The 26,809-nt window shown below is 41.8% G+C and overlaps 1 pseudogene; it reads left to right on the top strand.

Annotated features, from left to right (window-relative positions):
* Window positions 1-26,809, top strand: LOC134348752 (UDP-glucuronosyltransferase 1-6-like; annotated as a pseudogene).

Here is a 26,809-nt window from a genome sequence, read left to right as displayed (position 1 = left end):
ATGAGCAGCAAAGGGGAGTCTCAGTCAGAATTACCAGAAGATCATCATCAGTGTGATGCCAAGACCTGCGCACTGATGCGGCTGAACCCAATCCACTCCGTAATTTTGTTCCCACTCTATCTGTGTACCTATCTGTCCAATAAACCAGCTGAACAACCAGCAAAAACACTGGAAATATTCAACACATCGTGCAATGTCTGTAGAGAGGAAAACAGGTACAAAATTCTTCACAAGATTTCTGCATCTGACTGCAGCTGCTAATAGTCCGTGTTAGGGAGCTGGAGTTGGATCGTTTGGGAGACCGAGCAGTTGATAGACCCGAGTTATAGAGAGGCAGTCCCACCAAAGCTGCAGGATAAAGGTAGCTGAGTAATCCTCAGTGTAGAGAAAGGGAATAGGCAATCAGTGCAGAATACCCGGTGGCCATTCCCGTTACAAATAAGTATGCCACCTTGGACACTATTAGGGGGAGATGACCTACCAGGATAAAGCCATAGCAATCAGCTTTCTGGCATTGAGAATGGCTCTGTGGCTCAGAAGGGAAATGGAGGTGGGGGAGGAGAGGACAGCGGTATTCATTTGTTAGGGGAACAGACAGGATGTTCTGTGGATGAAAATGAGAGTCCTAGATGGTATGTTGCCTCCTAGGTGTCAGGTTCAGAGATGTTTTCGAATGAATCCACAGCATTCTTAATGGGAAGTGTGAACAGCCCAAAGCCATGGTCCCAATTGGCACCAATGACGTCGGCAGGAAGGGTGACAAAGTCCTGCAAAGTGACTTCAGGGAGTTAGGTGCTAAGTTAAAAGACAAGAACTCCAGGGTGGTGATCTCAGGATTATTACCAGTGCCACATGCTGGTGAGGCAAGAAATAGGAAGGTAGTGCAGTTTTGTATTTAGTTAAGGAAATGGTGCAGGAAGGAGGCTTCAGATCTTGGGTCATTGGATTCCCTTCATGAACAGATGGGAGCTGTTTGCACGTGAACTGGAGGTGGGAACCAAATTCCTTGCAAGAAGGCTAGTTGCTTGGAATAAGGGATGAGAGAAATTAAAGTAGAGTTGCAAGGGCATGGGAATCAGAGAGGGAAGCCGGCAAGTGAAATGACTGTAAGAAAAATGGATGCAAATCCTATAAGCAAAAACAAAAATCAACTGTTTGAGCATGGTGTGGCTAATGTTCTGAGATGATTCTACAATGCAAGTAATATGTAGGTAAGGTAGATGATCTCAGAGCATGGATCAGCTTGTGAAATAATGATGTTTTAGCCATTAGTGAGACTTGGTTGCATGAAGAGCAGGATTCTGATTTTCTGGGATTCCGTTGTTTTAGAATGATAGAGGGGTGGTAGTAAAGGGAGAGGAATGGCTTTACTCATTACGGAAAATGTCACAACAGTGCTCAGAATACATACTGGAGGGCTCATCTACTGAGGCAGTTTGGCTGGAACTTTACAATAAAAAAAGGTTAACCACATTGATGGGACTCTATCATAGACCCGTCAATAGGCAGGGATTTAGAGACAGCCTGTTGGGTAAACCATTGTTTTTGTTGACTGCAGATCATGATCTCTCTTTGGGTGCTGTGCTGTTGCTTGGTGGGTGGTGGACACTTTTTGCTGAAGTGGGTGGGGGGCAGGTGGAGGGGGAGGTTCAGGTGTTGATGCTTGCTGCTGCTTGCGCATGGGAGGGGGAGAGGGAGCTTTGGAGTTCTTATATTTTTCATGGTATGCCTGCAAGGACAAGTATTTCAGGTTGTATACTGTATACGTTCTCTGATAATAAACAGAACCATTGAATGGTTTGAACCTTTTGGAAACCCTCCTCACACTATTTTATCCTTTGCTATTTCTTCCCGATCTGTAGTAATGAGCTTAAGGGGTGCAGCTCACTAGCCAGGTTTGACAGGAACCTGTTATAGGAATTGACTGTGATGTGACCTTTGACCCTGGGGCATCCACCGCTGCTTGAATTTTCTCAGCACACTTGTGTTATGCTTGTGCATCGAAGGTGTGACCACAGTAAGTGATGCTTGGTTTAAATAATTCATGCATGTTGTATCATGCTCTAAACCCTTAATCTTCTAATCTTTTTTACCATCTTCCCTTAAGGAGGGATAAAAATTGTTTGCAGACTTTTGATGTATCTTGTAATCTCATGTGCAGTAATTTCCTGTTTCCTTGCGCATTCGTGCTGGAAGGTGTCCAGAGTTTAATTCACTGTTTAGGTCTTTCTCTCCATGCACTCAGGTACTATTGTATCAGGAAGATTAGGTCTGTGAGTAACACACAAAATGCATGAAGAACTCACCAGGTCAGGTAGCATCTGTGGCACAGTTTTATTATAGAGGGATGTCCATTTAGAACAAATATGAGCAGGAATTTCTTCAGCCAGAGGATGGTGATCTGTGGAATTCATCGCCACAGGAGGCCAAGTCACTGGGTATATTGAAAGTGGAGGTTGATAGGTTCATGATTACTCAGATTATCAAAGGTTACAAGAAAAGACAGGAGGATGGAGTTGAGAGGGATAGTAAATCAGCCATGATGGAATGGCACAGCAGATTCAATGAGCCGAATAGCCTAATTCTGCTCCTGTGTCTTATGATCTAAAATGATCATTGTCTTGAGATTTTGGCAATGTTCCTTGTAATCCTTACTGGTAAAAATGATGTCATCCAGGTAACACTGAGTGCCTAGTTAGAGTGCAGGTGCAGATGCTATTTCAAAAATAAACCTATTATAACGATAAAGACTTTGTGAGAAATACTTTGGACTCTTCTTCCATCTGTAGATAGGCCTCAGCTAAGTCCACTTTGTTGAAGAGCTTTCCTCTAGAAAGATTTGCAAATATATCCTTTCTCCTGGGCAGAGGGTATTAATCTATGTTCAATACTGGGGTTGATGGTGACCTTAAAATGACCACAGGTCTTAACAGACCTATCCTTCTTGGCTACTGGGACCATAGGTGTAGGTCATGGGCTCCACTCACCTTTGGAAAGAATTCCTTCAACCTCCATGCGGTCTAGCTCGCTGGCTACTTTATGACGGATGGTATAAGGATCTGGATGGACTTTGTAAAACCTGGGTGTGGCATTTTCATATGACACTATTTTATCTTTGACATGTTTGAGTTTTCCATTGCCATCCTTGAACACTGCTGTGGCATCATCTAGTACCTTTCCTAAGTACTGATCAGGAAGATAATGCCGGTGAACCACAGTTACGTACAATGCTTCTATGTACATCTCTTTTGAATTACTCTCACTGCAATCTGCAGCATGTAATTTCCCTTTAAACAATGTACTTTTAAACCAACTCAATGATCCACAGAGTTCACGATCTTCTGAAGGACTCAACGGACATGGCCGGAAGTGAGGTGTAGGGAGGGAGTCTCGAAGCCATACTGAAATGCAGGAAGATGAGGCCCTCCTTACTCAGCAACTTGTTAGCAAAGGTGCAGTTGTTGGAGAGCAAGACTGAGGACCTGAGGGCGAGATTGCTGGGTTGGAGGAAAATGAGAGTTTGTTGTGTGCTATGTCTAAGAGAGACATGGCTTTCTCCCAGCACACCAGATACAGTGGTCAGACCTGAAGGCTTCTTGATCTACTGAGTGGACCGAACTGCTGATTCTGAAAAGACAAAAGGTGGAGGTGTGTGTTTCATGATAAACTTTCGGTGGTGCTCTGATATGGCGGATTTGACCCCACTAAATCATTCGGTCTTCCCCAACCAGAAGCATTGGATTAACTAAGAGATCCGCAATCTGTTGAGAGCCATTCAAGCTTTGTGACCAAGTAAGGTACAAGAGGTCCAGGTACTTCCTTTGGAAAGCCATCTCATGGGCAGAGTGACAATTCCAGCCTAAACTTGAATCAACAAGGGATGCTCAACAGTTGTGGCAGGGCTTGAATACTATCACCTCTTAGAAAGTTAAATTAGGTAAAATAGGTGACAACAGGGCTTTGTTTCCAGATGAGCTGAATGCCTTCTATGCTTGCTCAGTCCTGAGCCAGGGGACCTAATGTACTTTGATAATAAATTTACTTTGAACTTGGGGGTGTTGCATGCTAATGGTGGATGGATCTCCAATCAAGGTGTGGTTATCCTAGTCAGTCATGGCCCCACAATGCTGGCCCTCCTGTTTTTATCACATCCAAGCCCAATGTGACACGTTGTTTGTTGTATTTCTCTGTTACAAATATCATTTCCACAGGAGTTATCTTTTCTCTGCTATAAGCTCTTAGTTGGATATCTGCAGGCTGTTCAAACTTATTTTGTGCAATGACTAAAACAACTGACCCAGCATCCAATTCTACCTTAATTAATTTGCCATTCATTTCTCGTGTAAGCCATGTGACTTGTTTCCTGGTGAACACAGCAGGCCAGGCAGCATCTCTAGGAAGAGGTACAGTCGACGTTTCGGGCCAAGACCTTTCGTCAGGACTAACTGAAAGAAGAGCTAGTAAGAGATTTGTAAGTAGGAGTGGGAGGGGGAGATCCAAAATGATAGGAGAAGACAGGAGGGGGAGAGATGGAGCCAAGAGCTGGACAGTTGATTGGCAAAAGGGATACGAGAGGATCATGGGACGGGAGGCCTAGAGAGAAAGAAAGGGAGGAGGAGGGGAAAACCAGAGGATGGGCAAGAGGTATAGTGAGAGGGCAGAGTGAGAAAAAGGAGAGAGAGAGATAAAGAATATATACTATAATAATAAATAAATAAATAATAGATGGGGTACAAGGGGGAGGTGGGGCATTAACTGAAGTTAGAGAAGTCAATGTTCACACCATCAGGTTGGAGGCTACCCAGACGGAATATAAGGAGTTGTTCCTCCAACCTGAGTGTGACTTCATCTTACGGTAGAGGAGGCCGTGGATAGAAATATCAGAATGGGAATGGGACGTGGAATTAAAATGTGTGGCCACTGGGAGATCCTGCTTTCTCTGGCAGACAGAGTGTAGGTGTTCAGCAAAACGATCTCCCGGTTTGCGTTGGGTCTCGCCAATATATAGAAGGCCACATTGGGAGCACCGGATGCAATATATCACCTCGTACCCTCATACCCCATCCGTTATTTATTTATTTTATATATATATTCTTTTTCTCTCTCTCCTTTTTCTTACTCTGTCCCTCTCACTATACTCCTTGCCCATCCTCTAGGCTTCCCCCCTCCCTTTCTGTGGGATAAGGGTTCCTCTTTAATATTCTAGTTGTCCATTCAAAAGTCTTAAAACAGTGGGGCCTTGAACCTGGTAATATGAGCTCCCCTCTCCTGTTGTAACTTCTGGCCAATGGGAGAGGGGAGCAAAGAGAAGTTTTTGATTGGTATTGGTATTGATTTATTATTGTCATGAGTCAAGATGCAGTCAAAAGCTTGCCTTGGATGTTGTACATGCAGATCAAATCGTTACACAGTGCATTGAGGTATAGTAAGGTAAAACAATAACAATGCAGAATAAAACGTAAAAGCTACCGAAGGAGCGTGGTGCAGGTAAACAATGAAGTGCGAGATCATGATGAGTTAGATTGTGAAGTCAAGGGTCCCTCTTATCGTACAACAGGTCCATTCAAGAGTCTGATAACAGTGGGGCAGAATCTGTCCTTCAGCCTGGTGGTATGTGATTTCAGGCTTTTTGTATCATCTGCCTGATGGGAGAGGGAGGAAGAGAAAATGTATAGGGTTGGTGTTCCTGTTGCCTGGAGTCATTGATTCAGCATCCAGACCAAACTGGAGACCCTTCACAGGAGAGGACATCAAATTGTTATTGTTTCCCTGGAACTCTTTGAAGGCATCCCATTACTACACCAGCAAGATTTATTTCATTTCCTTCAGCAAAGAAGATATGGAGCAGATACACAGAAATATGATAGAGCTGGCTTTTTACAATGGGACTGTTTTTGAACAGGTTTGGAGGAAAATGCAGCATACCAATGGTACAGGCAGTATGTCCAGTCTAACTGAGAATATTCCAAACAGGAGAAAATCTGCAGATGCTGGAAATCCAAGCAACACACACAAAATGCTGGAGAAACTCAGTAGGCCAGGCAGCGTCTATGGAAAAGGGTATAGTTGATGTTTCAGGCCAAGACCCTTCAGAAGGACTGGACTCTTTTCCATAGATGCTACATGGCCTGCTGAGTTCCTCCAGCATTTTGTGTGTGTGGCTTAAATGTGAATATTTATTGTTAAATGCAGAAGTGATACAGGAGTTGTTAAAGCAAAATTTGATGCCCTGCTGACAGACGGTTAAAGCACTTGGCAAGTACCCCTCTCTCCCCACTGTGAACTTACCGCAATGTATCCCTTGTGGTTTGTAATACTCAGCCACTAGGTGCCCCACGCCACTCTCGTACATGCCTAGAACTTTCACAGGAAACACCAATTGAAAGACTTTTCTCCGAAGGACTGGAAACATACCGATTAACTTTTTGGATCCATTGCTCTGTTTCTTTGTGGATTTGTCATTTGAAGATTTGGCCACCAGGTTCCACCGGAGAGATGTGACCCTGGTCTTCTATCTGGCTGCTGCGATACGACTTCATCCTGGAGTACCCCAGACCCCTGATGCCAAACGTGGTACTTGTTGGAGGCATCAACTACAAGGAGAGGAAGCCGTTGCCCCGGGGGAAGCAGTACTGGTGTGAATTAAATGATTGGCATGTCTCACTGTGACAAGTGCAAGTACAATCATGTAAAATGGCAGGTACTCATCTCCTGGGTATAAGAAATTGGTGTACTGTTGAACTATTTGACTTTGAAGGTCACTCAGGCAGCATTCAATTTAATCTGAGAAATGGTAATGAAGAAATGGGGATAAATTTGGATAGAATGTACATTAAGTTGAAGATGACCAAGAAGGCAGTATTCCATAAAGTTGCTACCCTAGTCCTTGAGGATTCTGTCCACGCTTTGGTGACTGGCTGCAGTTCACCCTGTCGACCATGCACACTGTACATAGTGCAGGCTGTGATTACTGCCTTGTGCGCTGTGGGGAACAGGTCCACGTAGGTAGCTGGCTAAGGTAAATCTAGTAAAACCAGGAAAGGCGGGAGGAGAAGATGGCGACGTGACGCAGCCTCTCCGGTGAAATGATATCCTATTTGTTAAATAGGGGCCGTGCACAATTCTGATTTGATGGAGACAGCCGTGAGAAGCACGGAGGAACATCTGGAGAAACTTCTGAAATGCCTGGTTCGCTGCCACTGCTACTGTGCGATTGAGAATCTCGAGAGGGAAGGCCCCAAATCCTCGGCTTTGCCTGCTGCTGGCGGCCGGGGCTGGGGGCGAAACGCTTGGCAGAGATGATGCTCAGTGCTCGGTGTCGGAGGGCTGGTTGGAGGCTCAAAGTTCTCGGACAACTCAGAGTCGGACTGTGGTCGGGCATGACAGGGAGAGTTTTCTTCCTTTTCCCATCTGTGTGAGATGTGGGACTTTCGAGAGACTTTGAACTTTTTTTAACCGTGCCCATGGTCTGTTCTTTATCAAGTTACAGTATTGCTTTGCACTGTTGTAACTATATGTTATAATTATGTGGTTTTGTTAGTTTTTCAGTCTTGGTCTGTCCTGTGTTTCTGTGATATCACACCGGAGAAATATTGTATCATTTCTTAATGCATGCATTACTAAATGACAATAAAAGAAGATTGTGTGTCCTCATAATCTAATCTAATCTAAGTGCAGATCCTGCAAATGTGTAATAAAAGCAGAGAGTGCTGGAATTACTCATCAGGTCAGCAGCTTCGATGGAGAGAGAAACAGAGTTAATGTTTCAGATTGAAGACCCAAGAACAAAGCTAGGAAAGACCTGAGTGTGTCTGATGTGCTCTGGGGCAGTATCTCCCTGGGAAGGAGAAGTTATGAGACTCGCAATTTTCATTGGTAGCTTGGTGCTGAATAACTGAGCTCTGATGAAAAGTCTTTGACCTGAGACATGGACTCTGTTTCTCTCTCTACAGATTCTGACCAGTCTGCTGAACCCTTTCAGGACCTTCCCTGAATTTGATTCCCCCCATTTCATTTGGTGCTTTTGCCATAAGTCTTTTTCTGTTCCCCTTTCTCAATTCATCAGCATCCTTAAGCATCAATCAGATGAACCAGACTGCATTTTCCTAGGGATTTTGCTCATGCTACTGGGTTTAGAGTTGGGGAGTGGAGCCCTTAGCAAGCAAAGGAGGAAATGGGCAACGTATTATGAGAAGACTTCCCCAGCACAAATTCCCATTTTAATTTTTTTTTCTTTCCAAGTTCTGGAAAACTTTTTGAACACTTCCGGAGAAAATGGTGCTGTGGCCTTCTCCTGATTGACAAGCCAATCTCAACAACCAACATGATTACAGGAGCATTTGGTCAAATTGCTCAGAAGATGTAAACAAATGGTGGCAGAATTTTGCTGGTCAACACATGCACAACAAACTTGTACAGCCAAGACAACTCCTTCAGTCCCTTTCACTGTGAGACAGGCAGTGGCAGCAAGAGCCAGAAGATGTTTGATCAGAACGCGTGTCTGTATTCATTCCAGGCCTGCCTTTGGGTTGTGATCCCAAGGTCCCCGTTTCATGTGTATTCATCCAGAATACCTAATGAGAGAGAAAAACAAAACACAGCTGGAAATCTGAGGAATATCAGAAAATGCTGCAAATATCCACAGGTGAGTCAAAGTCTGAGGAGAGAAGAGTAGAATTAATTCTCGTGTCAATGAGTTTCCTTCCGAAACCATTAACATTTGCAACAAAGAAAATGCACACTGAGGTGCATTAGAAGTTTTTTCTGTGTGTGCCAATGACCAGACAATCTATTCTTAATGATGTTACTTGAATGATAACCAATGACCAGGATCACTGGAGTGGTAGCCGTGGGGTCATTTACATCCACACGAGGAAGCTTCACTTTAAAATCTCACTAAAATAATTACACCTAGAACAGTACAGCAACCCCTCAGTACTGCATCAGAGAGTTGAGGCATGACTTTCTCTTTATGTCTTGAGTTAAAATTGATTCCGGGGCTCGGCTACATTGAAACCTTAGGGAACGGGTAAGATTAGTTTGACAGGAGCAAAAGAGGCGGAGGGGTGACCTCAGAGAGCTTTGCAGAATCAAGAGGGGCAGAGACAGGGTAGATGATCACAGGGTAAGGGAGTCTAAAACAACAGGGGAAGGAGACCTGAGGGGCATGTTTTCCACACAGAACTGTAGGGAGCAGGCTGCCAGAGAAAGTCCAATTACAATGCTTAAAAGACAGTTGGACAGGTACGGGAGAGGAAAGACTTAGAGGGATATGGACCAATGCAGGCAACAGGGGCCATCTTAGGTAGCCATCTTGGTCAGCATGGATGAGTCGGGCCAAAGGGCTGAATGCTGTATGACTCTGCAAATTACCTTTAACTCTCCTGTTACAGGTGGTGTGGAGACACACTAGAGAAAGGCCCTTGAAGCTGGCAACCAACACCAAGCTCATGAAATGGCTACCACAGAATTACTTGCTGGGTAAGAGAGCTACGTTGGTTGATAAGTACAACAGGTTCTGCAGATGCTGGAAATCTAGAGCAACAAACTCAAAATGTTGGAGGAACTAAGCAAGTAAGGCAACATCTCTGGTGAGGAACAAACAGTCAATGTTTTGGGCTGAGACTCTTCATCAGGAGTGGAGAAGAAAGTGGGGGAAAGCCAGAGTCGGGTGGCTGGGGGATGGGGGCTGCAGTAAGAAGCAGGACGATGGAAGGTGGATGGGGTAAAGGGCTGAAGAAGGAGGCTGATAAGAGAGGTCAGTGGACCGTGGAAGAATGGGAGGGAAGAGGAGCTCCAGATGGAAGTGATGAGCTGGTGAGGAGAAAGGGTGAGAGGGAAATCAGAATGGGGAATAGAAAGAAGAGAAGATGCAGGGGGTTGAGAACTTACCAAAAGTTATATAAATAGATGTTTATGACATCAGGTTGGCATAGGTTGATAGTATCTTCCTCCACTGGTTGTTGGGTATGGGAACAGGCACCAACTATAGCCTGTTAACAGGAGGGATATATTGTATGCCTTTATTGAAATACTTGATATGTAAAATTGAAGTTTGCAGAGTTGCCGAGGTGGCCAGAATTTCTGATTTCTTGTGTTCACCAGCTATAGCTGCCATTGAACAGAGGGTGAGTTTCTTGGTAGCCTCCATGATGCTCACGAGAGGCTTCTCCTTCACCTTTACCTCTGCAGCAGTTGCATTCACAGCCAACCTCACTTAACTCATTTACACAATAAAGTAGAAATCAGCGAGTCATAGAGTCATCCCTCACATAAAGAGACCCTTCATCCACATTGTCCATGCTGGTTATCCAGTATCCATTTATACTAATTATACTAATCCCAGCTCTTGGTCTGTGCACTTTGGCGATTCAAGTGTTTGCCTAAGTACTTCTTAAATATTGCGAGAGTTTTTTTTACCCTATCTCGGTGAGGTTTAGATTCCAGTCACCCCCTCAGTGAAAAAGTTCTGCCTCATATCCTGTCTGACCTTCTTGCTGTAAGCGTAGGTACCTCTGGTATGGAGAAAAGTTGCCTAATACTTATCCTGTCTATGCCCCTTGTATTTTTCTACATCCCTATAATCTCCCCACTCAGCTTCTTCTACCGCAAGGGAAAGAAACCAGCCTGCTCAGATCTCCTCATACCGTAACTCCAATGTTCCACTCCACCTCCAGCCATGTCCTGATGAATCTCCTCAGCATCCTCTCCAGTGCAACCACATCCTTCCTGTAGTGCAGTGACCAGAACTGTACACCACAGCTGAACATGTGCTTGAAAAGCTGTACCATAACCTATCAGCTTTTATATTCTGTGCCCCGTCTAATGAATGCAAGCATCTGAAGTGCCTTCTTCACTACCTCTTCCAGATGTGCTGCTACCTTTGGCAAACCTTGGACTTGCATACCAACTCCTTCAGTTTCTCAATACTCCTTAATGTCCTACCTTTTTTAGTAGATGTTTACCCTTAATGCTCTTCCCAAAGTGCTTACTTCACACTTATCAGGATTAAATTCCATCTGCTTCTACTCTGCCCATTTTAGCAACTGATCAGCTTCATCCTATAGTCATCCTGTAGTCGATGACTGCTCTCCTCACTAATATCAGGCAGCAGCTGTGAGTTTCTTGCTTCCAGCTTGTTACTGGGCCCTGGGTGAGCCAGGCCGAGGAACCTCCATGTCCAGCACCAGAGCAGAAGTGAAAGGGAGGAGTCTGGGTTCACAGGGAGATGTACAGTCTCTGCTCTCCCTTGACTCTATTCTTAAAGCTGTCATCACCCTACTGTTTGCATCCTCCACCTAAGATGAGCCTCAGGAACCAGAACCAAAAGTGTGAACAGACTTTGCATTTTGTAGAACATAGAACAGTACAGCACAGGAACAGGCCCTCTGACCCACAGCATTGTAGCAAACCAGCTAAAAAACAAATCAAAAACACTCAAACACTAATCTCTCCTACCTCACTAAGTCCATATCCCTTCATCTTCCTCACATTCATGGGGCTATCTAAACATCTCTTAAAAGCCTCTAACGTATTTGCCTCTACCACCATACCAGGCAGTGCATTCCCATTATCCACTACTCTCTGAGTAAAAAACTTACCCCTCACATTCCCTTTGAAACTACCCCCCTCACATTCAATGCATGCCCTCCAGTATTGGACATTACAACTCTGGGGAACAGAGACTTCCTGGCTATTCCATCTATGCCTCTCATAATCTTATAAACCTCTATCAGATCTCCTCTCAGCTTCAGCCACTTCAGAGAAAACAGCCAAAGTTTATCCAGCTTCTCACGATAGCACATGCCCTCTAAACTTGGTAAACCTCTTTTGTACTGTGACAAGAATACACATAAAATTAAGATGTTTGCTGGCCTGGGTTAGCATCAGTGACATCAGCAAGTGGTCTGCCACCTGCCCTCAGGGGAAGGAGAGATAAGGAACAATGGAGCAGCGTCTGGAGATGTGTAATGAAGGAACGGGGGAGAGAGAGCTGTCTGGAGCAGCTCCCCCCTTTGAACCCTGAACTGTTTGAAGTGGTGGACAGGCGATGCCCCAGCAGGGGGATAAAAAGGGACAGGTTCACTAAGGCAGGACACACACGCCACCCGAGGTAACGAGACCCTGGAAGCGGTATGCCTCTCACGAGTCGGTGAGAAGTATCAGACAACGGCCAGGGTGGAAAGGTACGATCAGCGGGAACCCGGTGTGTGTCCGCCCTTGCCTGGGTGCCGGGTTCACTGCAGAGGATCGACCGCATCTGGAGGAGGGGTCATAGTCGGTGACCTCAGGTGACATCACCAAGGACCCGCCCAAAAGCTGTTTGTGAGCCATATCGCCGGTCTGTGAGTGAAGCCGTGTCTGAATGATCAGTTGTTCCTGTTCCCTCTCTCTCTTCCCCCACGTTGTCCATCGCCATGGCAACGATTACTGCAAACTGAACTACTAAACTGGACTGAACTTTGAGTCACTTTGAAATTTGATCATTTACCCCTAGACAACGATAGAGCTTGATTGATGCTGTTATCTTAATTCTGTGCACATGTGTGGTTATCATTGCTGAACTGTTGCATTTATTATCCTTTCGATTACTGTGTTGCTTATTTCTTTAATAAAACTTTCTTAGTTCTAGTACTCCAGACTCCAACTGAGTGATCCATTTCTGCTGGTTTGGCAACCCAGTTACGGGGTACGTAACAGTACTCTCTCCAAAGCCTTGACATCCTTCCTATAGTGGATCAACCAGATCTATATGCAATACTCCTGATGTGGCCTAACTAAAGTTTTATAAAGTTGCAACAGAATCTCCTGACTTTTGAACTCAATGCCTCGAATAATAAAAGTAAGCATTCCATAAGCCTCCTTAACCACCTTCTCGACCTGTGTAGGCACTTTGAAGGAGCTATGAACTTGATTACTCTGCTCAGCAAAACTGTTAAGGAGACAGCCCTTAACAGTGTACTGTCTCCTTGTATTTGCCCTACTAAGGTGCAACACCTCACATTTATCTAGGTTAAAGTCTATCTGCCATTTCTCTGCCCATATCTACAAATGATATATACAGTATTGCACTGTATTCTTCGCCAGCCACTATCCACAACTCCACCAATCTTGGTATCATCTGCGAGCTTACTAACCCTCTCATCTATATTTTCGTCCGGTCATTTGTATAAATCACAAACAGCAGAGGTCCCAGTACAGATCCCTGCAGAACACTACTAATTACAGACCTTCAGCTCAAATAAGCCTTCGATCACTACCCTCTGTCTTCTATGCTCAAGACAGTTCTGATTCCAAACAGCCAATTCACCGTGGACCCCATGCATCCTAATCTTCTGGATTAGCCTTCCATGAGGGACTTTGTCAGACACCTTACTAAAATCTATGTAGGTACCATCCACTTCCCCACCTTCATCAATCTCTCTCGACACCTTGTCAAAAAACTCAATCAAGTGGATAAGACACAACCTGCCCCACACAAAGCCATGCTGGCCTAGTTAGGCCATGGGCTTCCAAATGCTGATATATCATATCCCTAAGAATCTTCTCCAGCAATCTCCCTGCAGCTGATGTGAGACTCATGTCCTGGGTCTATAGTTCCCAGCATTTTCCCTTGTTCCCGTAGGTAAAGATACAACATTAACCACTCGCCGGTCCTCCAGATCATTGCCTGTGCCTAGAGAGGACATGAAAATACTTGTCAAGGACCTAGCAATCTTGTCTCTTGCCTCATTCAATAACCAGGGGTAAATCCCATCAGGCCTTGGGGACGTATCCACCTTAATACTCATTAGGAGGCCCAACACTTCCTCCTCCTTGACCACCAAACTCCCTAACGTATTTATACACTCAGTACTGATCGCCTGGTTCTCCACATCCTTTTCCTTGTAAAAACAGAAACAAAGTACTCATTAAGTACCTCATTTACATTTTCTGCATCCAAGCAAATGTTCCCTTCTTTGTCCTTGAGTTGTCCTACCCTCTCCCTAGTTATCCTCTTTCTCTTGATGTATGTATAGAATGCCTTGGGATTCACCTTAATCCTACTTGCCAAGGGCTTTTCATGGCCCTTCCAAGCTTTCCTAATTCCCTTCTTTAGTTCTTTTCAGGCTTCTTTAAGCTGCTCATGTACTCCGTTTGATCCTAACTTCTGAAGCTTTGCATACTTTTTCATCTTCTTCTTGACTAATTTCATCAGCTCTCTGGACATCCATATCTTTCCATCCCTGTCCTTCCTTCTACCAGGAACATACCTTTCCCATAGTCTGTGCAACTGATCTTTAAACACCCTTCATATGTCTGCTGTGAACTTGCCAGAAAAAAGGTGTTCCCAACTAACGTTTCTGCCTAATGCCCTCGTAGTCTGCCCTACCCCAATTTAATACTCTCCTGCAAGGACCATACCTATCCTTGTCTGTAACTATCCTGAAATTGAGGAAGTTGAGGTCACTATTTTTTAATGGCTAACCTACTCAAAGGTTTATTACCCATCAACACCAGGTCCAGTACAGCCCCTCCTCTGGGGGAGATAAAGGTGAGCAATTTCAAGTTCCTGGGTGTCAACTTCTCCAAAGATCTATCCTGGGACCAACATAGAATTACAAAGAAGGCACGATGGGAGGTTGAGGGGACTTGCTTTGTCACTAAAGACTCACAAATTCCTACAGATGTACTGTGGAGAGCGTTCTAACTGGTTGCATCACTGTCTGGTATGGAGGGGCCACTGCGTAGGATCAGAAAAAGCGGCAGAAAATTATAAACTCAGCCAGCTCAGTCACCAGCATTGAGGACCTCAAAAGGTGATCCCTCAAAAAGATGACATCCGTTATTAAGGAACTCCATCACCTACGACATGCCCTTTCCTCATTGCTACCATCAAGGAGGAGGTACAGTAGCCTGAAGACACACTCTCAACATTTCAGGAACAGTTTCGTCCACATCCACCACCAGATTTCTGAGTGTTCAATAGACCATTGTACATTACGTCAGTATTTTCTCTCTCTCTCTCTCTCTCTCTCTCTCTTTGCACTATTTATTTAATTTCAGTTATATATATATTACTTATAGTAATGTATAGTTTTATTATGTATTGCAATGTACTGCTTCAGCAAAACAATAAATTTCATGACAAATGCCAATGATATAAAACCTGATTCTGATTCTGATTTGCAGATATTGAGAACTTATAGGCTTTGTGCCAAATGATTTGCACACAACGGGCTGCAGTTTGTAAATAAAACCAACCTATCAAAGGTGTCTGGAACTTGTACTTTTAAATTTGTGGTCGCTAGGCTTCTCCCTCCCCAACCTTATGGAAAGCATGACTGAAAATTGATGCTAGGGTTTCAAAGTTCTTACCCCGAAGAACAATAAAGCTAGGGATCCTTTGTGTAAGAGAACATTCCTGTAAACATTTTAGTCTCATGATTGCTCAAGCTAATTCAGAAACAGGAAAGGGGCAATAACTCTATTGGGTGTTTTTATAGACTCCACCCAATAGTAACAGGGATATCGAGGAGCAGATAGGGAGACAGATTCTAGAATGGTGCAATAATAATAAGGTTGTTGTGATGGGAGATTTTAACTTTCCTAATATTAATTGGCATCTTCTTATCACAAGGGGTTTAGATAGGGTGGAGTTTATTAGGTGTGTTCAGGAAGGTTTCCTGACACAATGTGTAGATAAGCCAACTAGAGGAGAGGCTGTACTTGATCTGGTATTGGGAAATTCTGGTATTGATCTGGTCAGGTGTCAGATCTCTCCGTGGGAGAACACTTTGGAGATAGTGATCACAATTCTTTCTCCTTCACCATAGCGCTGGAGGGGAATAGGAGCAGACAATTTGGGAAAACACTTGATTGCAGTAGGGGGAAATATGATGCTATTAGGCAGGAACTTGGGAGCATAAATTGGGAGCAGATGTTCTCAGGGAAATACATGGCAGAAATGTGGCAAATGTTCAGGGAACACTTACATGGAGTTCTGCATAGGTATGTTCCATTGAGGCAGGGAAAGGATGGTAGAGTTAAAGAACTATGGTGTACAAAGTATGTAGAAAATCTAGTTAAGAAGAAAAGAAAAGCTTACGAAAGGTTCAATAAACTAGGTACTGTTAGAATTCTAGAAATTACAAGGTTGCTAGGAAGGTGCTTAAGAATGGAATTAGGAGAGCCAGAAGGGGCCATGAGAAGGCCTTGGTGAGCAGGATTAAGGAAACCCCCAAGGCATTCTACAAGTATGTGAAGAGCAAGAGGATGAGCTGTGTGACAATAGGACCAATCAGGTGCGATAGTGAAAACGTGTGCACGGAGTCAGAGGAGGTAGCGGAGGTTCTTAATGAATACTTTGCTTCAGTATTCACTAGGGAAAAAGACCTTGGCAATTGTGGGGAATACTTACAGCAGACTGAAACACTTGAGCATATAGACATTAAGAAAGAGGATGTGCTGGAGCTTTTGAGAAGCATTAAGGTAGATAAATCACTAGAACCGGATGAGATATACCCCAGTCCGCTGTGGGAAGTGAGGGAGGAGATTGATGAGCCTCTTGCGATGATAGGGACAGGAGAATTACTGGAGGATTAGAGGTTTGCAAATGTTGTTCCCTTGTTTAAGAAAGAGAGTAGAGATAACCCAGGAAATTATAGACCAGTAAGTCTGACTTCAGTGGAGAGGATCCTGAGAGGCAGGATTTATGAGCATTTGGAGAGACATAATCTGAAATGGGATAGTCAGCATGGCTTTGTCAAGGGCAGGTCGTGCCTTACGAGCCTGATTGAGATCTTTGAGGATGTAACGAAACACATCGATGAAGGTAGAGCAGTGGATGTAGTGTATATGGATTTCAGTTAGGCATTTGATAAAGTTCCCCTTTCAAGGCTTCTTCAGAAAGTAAGGAGGCATGTGATCCAAGGAGACCTTGCCTTGTGGATCCAGAATTGGCTTGCCCAGAGAAGCCAAAGGGTGGTCATGGATGGTTCATATTCTGCATGGAGGTTGGTGACCAGTGGTGTTCTGCAGGGATCTGTTCTGGGACCCTCCTTGTAATATTGATGTGACTCGAACACTGCTGCAGATTGAACAACCACGTTTATTTAACAGACTTCCATTTTTACTTCTCTACGGCCTGACATCATACACACTCTGATGCCACGAATACTCACACAATACATTACATCCCCCTTCTCAAGATTTTCTTTTTCTTTTTGCAACACTGTGAATTACTAAAACAATGCCTCTAGGTATGCCCTTCTTACAGTGCAACAACCACGACATAAACTAAAAATAATCTTAACTTCTTGTATTATATTCTGCATTGTATCTTACAATACTAACAGCAGTGTATTTTCTTTTACTAACATAGACGAATACTTTATACTTTATACATAATACTTTATTGTCGCCAAACAATTGATACTGGAGCGTACAATCATCACAGCGATATTTGATTCTGCTCTTCGTGCTCCCTGGAGTACAAATCAATAGTAAATAGTAAAAATTTAAATTATAAATCATAAATAGAAAATAGAAAAGGGAAAGTAAGGTAGTGCAAAAAATCCAAGAGGCAGGTCTGGATATTTGGAGGGTACGGCCCAGATCCGGGTCAGGATCCGTTCAGCAGTCTTATCACAGTTGGAAAGAAACTGTTCCCAAATCTGGCCTTCAAGCTCTTCAAGCTCCTGAGCCTTCTCCCAGAGGGAAGAAGGACGAAAAGTGTGTTGGCTGGATGGGTCGTGTCCTTGATTATCCTGGCAGCACTGCTCCGACAGTATAATAAACCTTTTATTTCACATCTTGGAACTTATAATACGTGTGACTTTGTCTCAAACTATGTGAGACTGTATGTATGTCTGTTCTCCGTATCTAGCTGGAAGTTTGATTTCCCAGACCGTGTGTGATACAACTGTGACTGTGCTTATCCTCATCAGTGACAGTCTCTCGAGTGCCCTCTGTGTCTTTGCGATCTGCATCACTCTTGGTGTCGTTTGTTTCCATGTCTGTATATGTGGAAATGTCCTGTGCATCTGTATGTGGAAACTCCCTCTTGCCTGTCTTCAGCAGATGCTTCCTGTTCCTCCTGTAGACTCTTCCATCCGGCGTGCGAACTATGAAGGATCTTGGTTGCTGATGTCTTTTCACAACCACAGCTGGTTGCCAAGTGTCTCCTCTCTGTATTCTGATCTTACATTTACTTTTGTTCAGTTTTAGGTTGTACTCACGTGCTCTCTCCAGGAGCTTCCTCAGTCTCTGATCATGTTCCTCAATTGTGTCACCCCATATCAGCAAATCATCAATGATATTGACCACCCCGTCCAGGTCTTCAATCATTTGTGCCACGGATCTCTGGAATACCTCTGATGCAGAAGAAATCCCAAAGGGTAGACACAGGAAACGATATCTCCCTATGGGCGTGTTGAAAGTGCATAATCCGGAACTTTCTTCATCTAGCTTGATCTGCCAGAAACCTTGATTTGCACCTAATACTGAAAAGTATTTCACATTAGGCATACGCGAGACAACCTCTTCAACCGTGAGCAGCGGATAGTGCTCTCTTTTGATGGCTTGGTTGAGATCTTGTGGATCCATGCAAATCCTCGTCTTTTTTTCTGTGACCACTGTCACCATACTATTCACCCAGTCGGTTGGTACTATTTGTCTTGTTATGACTCCCATCTGTTCCATTCTGTGTAGTTCCTCCACTACTCGATCCCTGAGAGCTACTGGAATCTTTCTCGGGGCATGCACGACTGGTGCAATAGTTGGATCAATCTGGATATGGTGTTTCCCTGGTAAACATCCGAATCCAGAAAACAAGTCATCAAAGTCTTTGAGAATGTCATTTTCTTTTTCAACACCATAGATTCGCTTCACCAGGCCTAGCTTTGTGCATGTTGCTTTTTCCAGTGCTGGAACATGTTGCTGCACTATTTCAAACTCGACCTTGTATTTTTGACCTTTGTACACACAGGTGAGTGCCTTTTTGCCCAATGGTACTGTCTTGTGGCTGAAATATGCAACAAGCTTGCAGGTGGATTTTCTCAGCCTTCCTCTGATGTCCAGTGAGTTGAATGTTTCTGCTGACATTACATTGCACTTTGCCCCAGTGTCAAGCTTAACTGTCACATTCCTTCTGTTTATTATCGGATCTTGAGTCCAACCATCTTCATCCTCCATCTCTGCATTGTCAATATTCTTGATGTATACCTCCTGTTCCACTTCAACTGTGCCATTGAACATGTCACTGTTGCCCTCACTCTGTTCCACAGCATGCATTTTCCTTGTGTGCTCCTTCAATCTGCACATCTTTGCAAAGTGATTTCTTTTCTGGCATAACTTGCATGTCTGACCAAAGGCTGGACATTTTCTGTATCCATGTTTATAACCACATCTGTTGCAGTTAACTTCCTTTTGATCATCCTGTGGGGCTGGCTTTGTCCTATTCTTGTCAGTTTTCACAGTTTTTATTTTGTGCACTTCAATCTCTTCATTGAGCACTTTAACCTGACTTGACGTGATCTCGCTGGCACGGCAAACATCAATTGCCTTTTCTAATGTAAGATCTGCCTCCCTCAATAGCCTGCCTCTCACTTGATCATCTCATATGCCGCATACAATCCTGTCACGTATTAAAGAATCATGCAGTTGTCCGAACTCACAGTCTTTTGCCTTGTCCTTCAAATCTGTTACAGAGGCATCTATGTTCTCTATTGGTCCTTGAGCCCTCGTGAAAAACATATGTCAGATGTACGGTAGGTTTTTTCTTGGTTCGCAGTAATCTTGAAACTTTTTCTTCAACACTTCAATTTTATCTTGCTCATCATCTTGGAAGACAAACATGTTGCAAACCGTTATTGCCTCTTCTCCCGCTACGTGCAGAAATGTAGCACATTGCACTTTCTCCGTCTTTTCAGCTAGGCTGGTAGTGGTGCAAAACAGCTCAAACTTCTGGATCCATATTTTCCAGTTCTCAGCAAGATTACCTTGTAGGCTTAAACTTGATGCTGACTGTAACTGTGACATCTTTTACCTGTCTTCTCTTCCTTTTTTTTCGCGATTTCTTCTGACACCATGTAATATTGATGTGACTCGCACACCGCTGTAGGTTGAACAACCGCGTTTATTTAACAGACTGCCATTTTTACTTCTCTACGTCCTGACGTCATACGCACTCTGACGCTACAAATACTCACACAATACATTACACTCCTCTTCGTGATTTTTATAAATGACCTGGATAAAGAAGTAGAAGGGTGGATTAGTAATTTTGCTGCTGCCACAAAGGTTGGATGTGTTGCGGATAGTCTGGAGGGTGTCAGAGGTTACAATGGGATATCGATTGGATGCAGAACTGGGCTGAGAAGTGGCAGATGAATTTCAACCCAGATAAGTATGAAGAGGTTCATTTTGGTAGGTCCAGTTTTTAATCAGAATATAATATAAATGGTAAGACTCTTGGCAGTATAGAGGTTCTGAGAGATCTTGGGGTCCGTGTCGACAAGACACTCAAAGCTGCTGCACAGGTTGACAGTGTTGTTAAGAAGGCGTATGGTGTGTTTGCATTCAACAACCATGGGATTGAGTTCAAGAGCCGAGAGGTAATGTTACAGCTATTTAAGACCTTGGTTAGACCCCACTTGGAATACTGTGTTCAGTTCTGGTCACCTCACTACAGGAAGTATGTGGATACTATAGAGCAAGTGCAGAGGAGATTTACAAAGATGTTGCCTGGTTTGGAGGGTGTACCTTATGAGAATAGGTTGAGTGTACTTGGCCATTTCTCCTTGGAGTGACGGAGGATGAGAGGTGACCTGGTAGAGGTTATAAGATGATGAGGGGCATTGATCATGTGGATAGCCAGAGGCTTTTCCCCGTGGCTGAAATGGATAACATGAGGGGGCATAATTTTAAGGTGCTTGGAAGAAGGTACAGGGGACTTCCGGTAGAGCTCATGGAGTGAAGTTGTGTTCTTGACTCGCTCCATTACCTCTGAGTTTTTCTTTTTATGATCAGCTATATTTTAACCAACCATTAAGGCATTGACTTTTACAATACTTTGAAACAAGTTGGGCTGTTTGATAATCGGATGCTTTTAAGGTCTGCTATGTCTGTTTCGATTCGTTCGATCTAAAGGTTTCATTGATTTTTTGGATCTTCATTTCCGGTTTGTGGAGGATTTCAGTAAACCAATTCGGGATCAACGGGTTCGTTACAGATCTGTGATGTCGGAACTTTACAAGATGGATTTAAAACCAGCGCTGCTTTACCCAGCACGTCTAAGGATACGTACGCCTGACGGAGCCCTTCGTTTTTTTGAATCTCCATCGAATGCCCAGAGTTATCTGGATCAATTTTCACCTTCAACATCTTAATCGTAATTTTTAACTATCTCCGTTTGATCGGAGGTTGTGAATCTGTCAGCCTTAATTTTTTTTGCCTTATATGGGCAGAAAAGTTTATTTTTGATTAATTAATATGGTTGCTAAACTTTCTTTCTATCTGCGTCATTCCTTTCTTTTTCCCAGGGGATTCTGGGTGGTTATTTCCTCAGCGTCATTCTACGTATTTCCTTTGAGGCCTTAAATTTTGTAGTTTTTAAATCTACTTTTTTTTGTAGGTTTTCATAACTAGTTTATGTTAATAATTTCATTTCTTTTTTTATTTATTCATAGGGTCTGGGGTTTGTTGGTTTTTTTTTTATATTTTCTGGCTTTTTCTCTGTTATATTAAGTGTTTGTTTTAATTGATTTACTTTTTTTATTCTTTTACTGTTTTATAACTAGCTGATCTTTTTTATATTTACACTTTTTTTTAGTGAGCGTCTATCGGAAATCATGGGGGTAGTTTTAGTGCTTGCTTCTTTCTGGCTGGTCTGTTTTAGATTTAGCCTTGGGGTCATGGGGTGAGGGGTGGTGGGAGGGGCTTCACGTTCTAGTTTTTTTCTTCTTGGGCTATGTACACTATTGAAGTATTGGTTGCGTTCTCCTTCCTGGTATCTCTTATTTGTTCTGTTCCCTTTCCGGGTTCGTGGGTCGAGCCTATCGTCAATCCTCCTTTTTGCGGGTTGACTTTAGGGTTTATTGAGTCTATTATTAATTTTGTCTCCTGGAATACTATTGGTCTTAACTATCCTATTAAAAGGAAAAAAAGTTTTTAAAGTGTTCCGGAGACTTAAAGCACAAATTCTATTTTTACAAGAGACCCATGTGCGGAGGGGGGACAGACTACTTTTTTTTAAATTCTGGAAGCAACAACAGTTTCATTCGAACTCTAACGCTAAGATTCAAGGCGTCTCTATTTTTATAGACTCCTCAGTTACTTTTATACAACATGATATTATCTCTGATCTGAATGGTAGATTTCTACTGGTTAGTGGTCTACTATTTAATAAAAAGGTAGTTTTGGTTAATGTTTATGCTCCCAATATGGACTGTCCAGAATTTTATAAATCATTATTCAATCAGTTCCCGAATTTGAATGAGTTTTCATTGAACTGGGGCGGAGATCTTAATACCTGTTTATTTCCAGCTTTGGACCGTTCGGCTCCTCTACGGACCTTACCTAATAAATCTGAAACTTTGATTAACTCATTCCTCTCTGATTCTGGGTCGACGGGTATTTGGCGTTTTTTGCATCCTCAGGAAAAAGATTTTTCTTTTTTTCACATGTTCACCATTCCTATTCAAGAATTGATTATTTCTTTATTGACTCTCGTCTTATTTCTTCAGTGATTAAATGTGATTATGACTCTATAACCATTTTGGATCATGCTCCACTTAAGCTTTCTATTAAAATTCAGGCCAATACACAAAATAATAGACAATGGCGTTTTAATTCGCTGTTGCTTCAGGACTCGGACTTTGTTAACTTTATGAATGAACAGATTGATCTTTTTTTTTACAATCAACTATACAGAGGATATTTCTGTGAACATTCTTTGGGATACTTTTAAAGCTTATATTCGTGGTCAGATTATCTCGTATTCTGCTGCTTTGAGGAAGAAGCTGAAGCAGGAGGAGTTGGTAATTGTGGACAAGATTAAGGAAATTGATAAGAAATATGTTACAGCTCCCTCTGAGGAGTTATATAAACAAAGAACTGAACTTCAAATGGAACACAGTTTATTACTTTCGTCCTCGATTGTAAACCAATAAAGAAAACAAGAAATGAATTTTATGTACACAGTGACAAAATTGGCAAACTGTTGGCTAACCAATTGAAGTCTAATTATGCTAAATCTCAAATTAATCAGATTTATAATCAAAATGATCGACTGATACTTGATCATGCGGGGATTAATCAAGCCTTCTTTGATTTTTATTCTTCCTTATATCAATCAGAGTCTCCTCGAGACTCTAAATATATGAATGATTTTTTAGATAACCTAGACTTCCCTGAGATTTCACAGGATATGTCTTCTATGCTAGATACTCCCATTACCACTGATGAGATTAAGAATGTTATTTCCTCTATGAATCTGGGGAAAGCTCCTGGCCCTGATGGGTTTACCGCAGAATTTTATAAATGTTTTGCACCTTCATTAATCCCTTGGTTCTGTAGGGTTTTCGAGGCTTCATTAAAACTTGGTAAACTTCCCGAATCTTTCAATAGAGCGTCAATCTCTCTAATATTAAAGAAGAATAAAGATCCTGCTCAATGTGCATCTTATAGACCAATATCTTTATTAAATGTTGATTCTAAAATTTTTTCTAAGTTATTAGCAAACACATTAGAAAAAGTAGTTCCTTTTATTATTTCGGAAGACCAAATGGGTTTTATTAAAGGTTGTTACTCTTTTTTATAACATTCGCACACTGTTAAATATTGTTTATACCCCCTCACAAAATGTTCCTGAGTGTGTTATCTCTTTAGATGCTGAGAAAGCTTTTGATAGAGTAGAATGGCCTTACTATTTAAGGTGCTTGAAATGTTTAATTTTAGCTCGAAATTTATATCCTGGATCAAACGGTTATATCATTCTCCTGTGGCCTCGGTCCGTACTAACTCTTTAAACTCACCGTTTTTCCCTCTTTTTCGAGGTACTCGACAAGGTTGTCCTCTTAGTCCTTTATTATTTGATATTGCATTAGAACCTCTTGCAATTGCCATTCGAGAATCTCCAAGTATTACTGGGATAACTCGGGGCTTAAAGTCCCATAAAATATCACTCTATGCTGATGACTTACTTTTATATATTTCTAATCCTCAAAAATCCATCCCTGCTGTTTTAGAGTTATTAGCACAATTTAGTCTTTTTTCAGGTTATAAATTAAATCTTAGTAAGAGTGAACTTTTCCCGATTAATAAACAACTTCCCTTATATCATAACTTTCCGTTTAAACTGATTAATAATTAATTTTCATATCTTGGGATTAAAATTACTTGTAAACACAAAGATTTATTTAAGATTAACTTTTTACCCTTAATTGACCATATTATTCAACTTTCATCTAAATGGTTTCCTTTATATTTAACTTTGATTGGTCGTATTAACGCAGTTAAGATGTTTTTTCTGCCAAAATTTCTATATATATTTCAGGCATTACCGATTTTTGTTCCAAAATCTTTTTTTGATAAAGTTGACTCAAAAATTTCTTCATTTATTTGGCAAAATAAAAACCCGAGACAGGGTAAAATACATTTACAGAAAGCTAAGAGAGATGGAGGTTTAGCATTACCTAACTTTAGATTCTATTATTGGGCAATTAATATTCGACATATGAAATTTTGGTTACTTGACCAGGATATACTATCCATTCCTAAATGGGTAGCATTGGAATTATAATCTGTTCAGGGCTATACACTTGGCTCTATTTTAGGTTCCTCTCTTCCTTTTGATTTGAAACACCTCAAACAGGTCTCTAACCCGATAGTTAAATATACCTTACGTATTTGGTTTCAATTCAGAAAATTTTTTGATCTTAACCAATTTGGGCTAGCGATTTCTATTTTAGGTAACATATTTTTTCCTCCCTCTTTTACGGATCGTGCTTTTCAAATTTGGAAGACTAAGGGTATTTCACGGTTTTTGGACTTATTTTTAGATGGTTCCCTTATGTCTTTTGAACAATTATCTAATAAATATAATTTATCAAGAATACATTTTTTAAAATATCTACAAGTTAGAAATTTCCTAAGTACTATACTTTCTTCCTTTCCAATGCTTCATCCTACATATATTTTAGATTCGATAATTAACCTCAATCCATGTCAGAAAGGTGCATCGGCTATGATTTATAATATTATTATGAAACTTAGGAAAGCTCCATTTGATAAGATTAGGGTAGATTGGGAACAGGAATTGGGGTCTATCATTTCCGTGGATGACTGGGGGCAGATTTTACAATTAGTCAATACTTCCTCTATCTGTGCTAAACATTCCCTAATTCAATTTAAAGTTGTTCATAGAGCACATATGTCCAAAGATAAATTAGCTCGCTTTTATTCTCATATTAATCCTTTTTGTGATAGATGTCCGGGGTAGATAGCCTCTTTAACTCATATGTTTTGGTCTTGTCCTACTCTGGAAACTTTTTGGAGAGACATTTTTAATATTATCTCAAAGGTATTGAATATAGATATCTCTCCTCACCCTATTACTGCTATCTTTGGACTACCTAAAATTTCCAGTAATCTTTCTCCTTCAGCCCGTAGAATGATTGCATTTCTTACTTTAATGGTGAAAAGATGTATCTTACAACATTGGAAAGAGCTTAATGCTCCAACCACCTTTTTTTGGTTTTCTCAGACGATATTATGCTTGAATTTGGAGAAAATTAGAAGCAATCTTTATGATTCCTCACTTAAATTTGAACAGACCTGGAGATCTTTTATTCAATATTTTCATTTAATGTAATTTTTTTCTTCTCTTTTTTGCTCCATATTTATATACCTTTCTTGTTTTTTTATACTGTTTTTAATGGAGGTCGGGATTGAGGACGTGATTTTAAGTTCTTTAACTCTATTTGGTTCCAAGTTAGCCCATTGCTTTGCTTTGCTTTTAGTTTAGTTGCACGGTGGGTTTTTTGGGGGTTTTTTTTTTCCTTTTCTTTATTGATATATATATATATAAATTAGTATACTTATGTTACCTTAGTATGTTATGTTTAAATTACATTGTTTGTATCATTTTTTTTCTGTATTAATATCTCCTGTAATTTTATTATATTCTAACAGTGTATTAATGCCTATATGGCTTATCTTTTTGTATACTTATTCAATAAAAAGATTTAAAAGGAAGAAGGTACAAAGGGGATATCAGGGGTACGTTTTTCACACGGAGAGTGGTGGGTGTGTGGAATGCACTGCCGCCAGCAGTGGTGGAAGCGGATACAATAGGGTCTTTTAAGAGCCTCTTGGTTAGGTACATGGAGCTTAGAAAAATAGAGGGCTATGCACTAGGGAAATTCTAGGCAGTCTCTAGAGTAAGTTACATGGTCAGCACAATGTTGTGAGCCGAAGGGCCTGTAATGTGCTGTGGATATCAATGTTCTGTGTTCTATGTCTAATTGATTCAGGTTTTATTGGATAATTGGCAGGAATAATTTATTGTTTTCCACTGATCTTTGAACTAACACATCCTAAAGCACAAGCTTTCCTGACTCCTGGAGAGACACATGGAACCTATGAGACGATCTCCAGTGCTGTGCTGGTGGTTATGATGCCGTTATTTGGAAATTAGATGAATAACAGACAGCACAAGAAGCCTCATGGAGCTGGAGTTATCTTGAATTTGAAAGATATTACTTCTCAGGATTTTGTAGATGCATTAAACAAGGTTACCAATAATACCAGCTCAGTGATTTTCACATAG

The sequence above is a fragment of the Mobula hypostoma genome, chromosome 6, assembly GCF_963921235.1.
Source record: "Mobula hypostoma chromosome 6, sMobHyp1.1, whole genome shotgun sequence".
Lineage (NCBI taxonomy): Eukaryota > Metazoa > Chordata > Chondrichthyes > Myliobatiformes > Myliobatidae > Mobula > Mobula hypostoma.
Note: the sequence above shows the minus strand (reverse complement) of the source record. Positions and strands in the feature narration are given on the sequence as shown.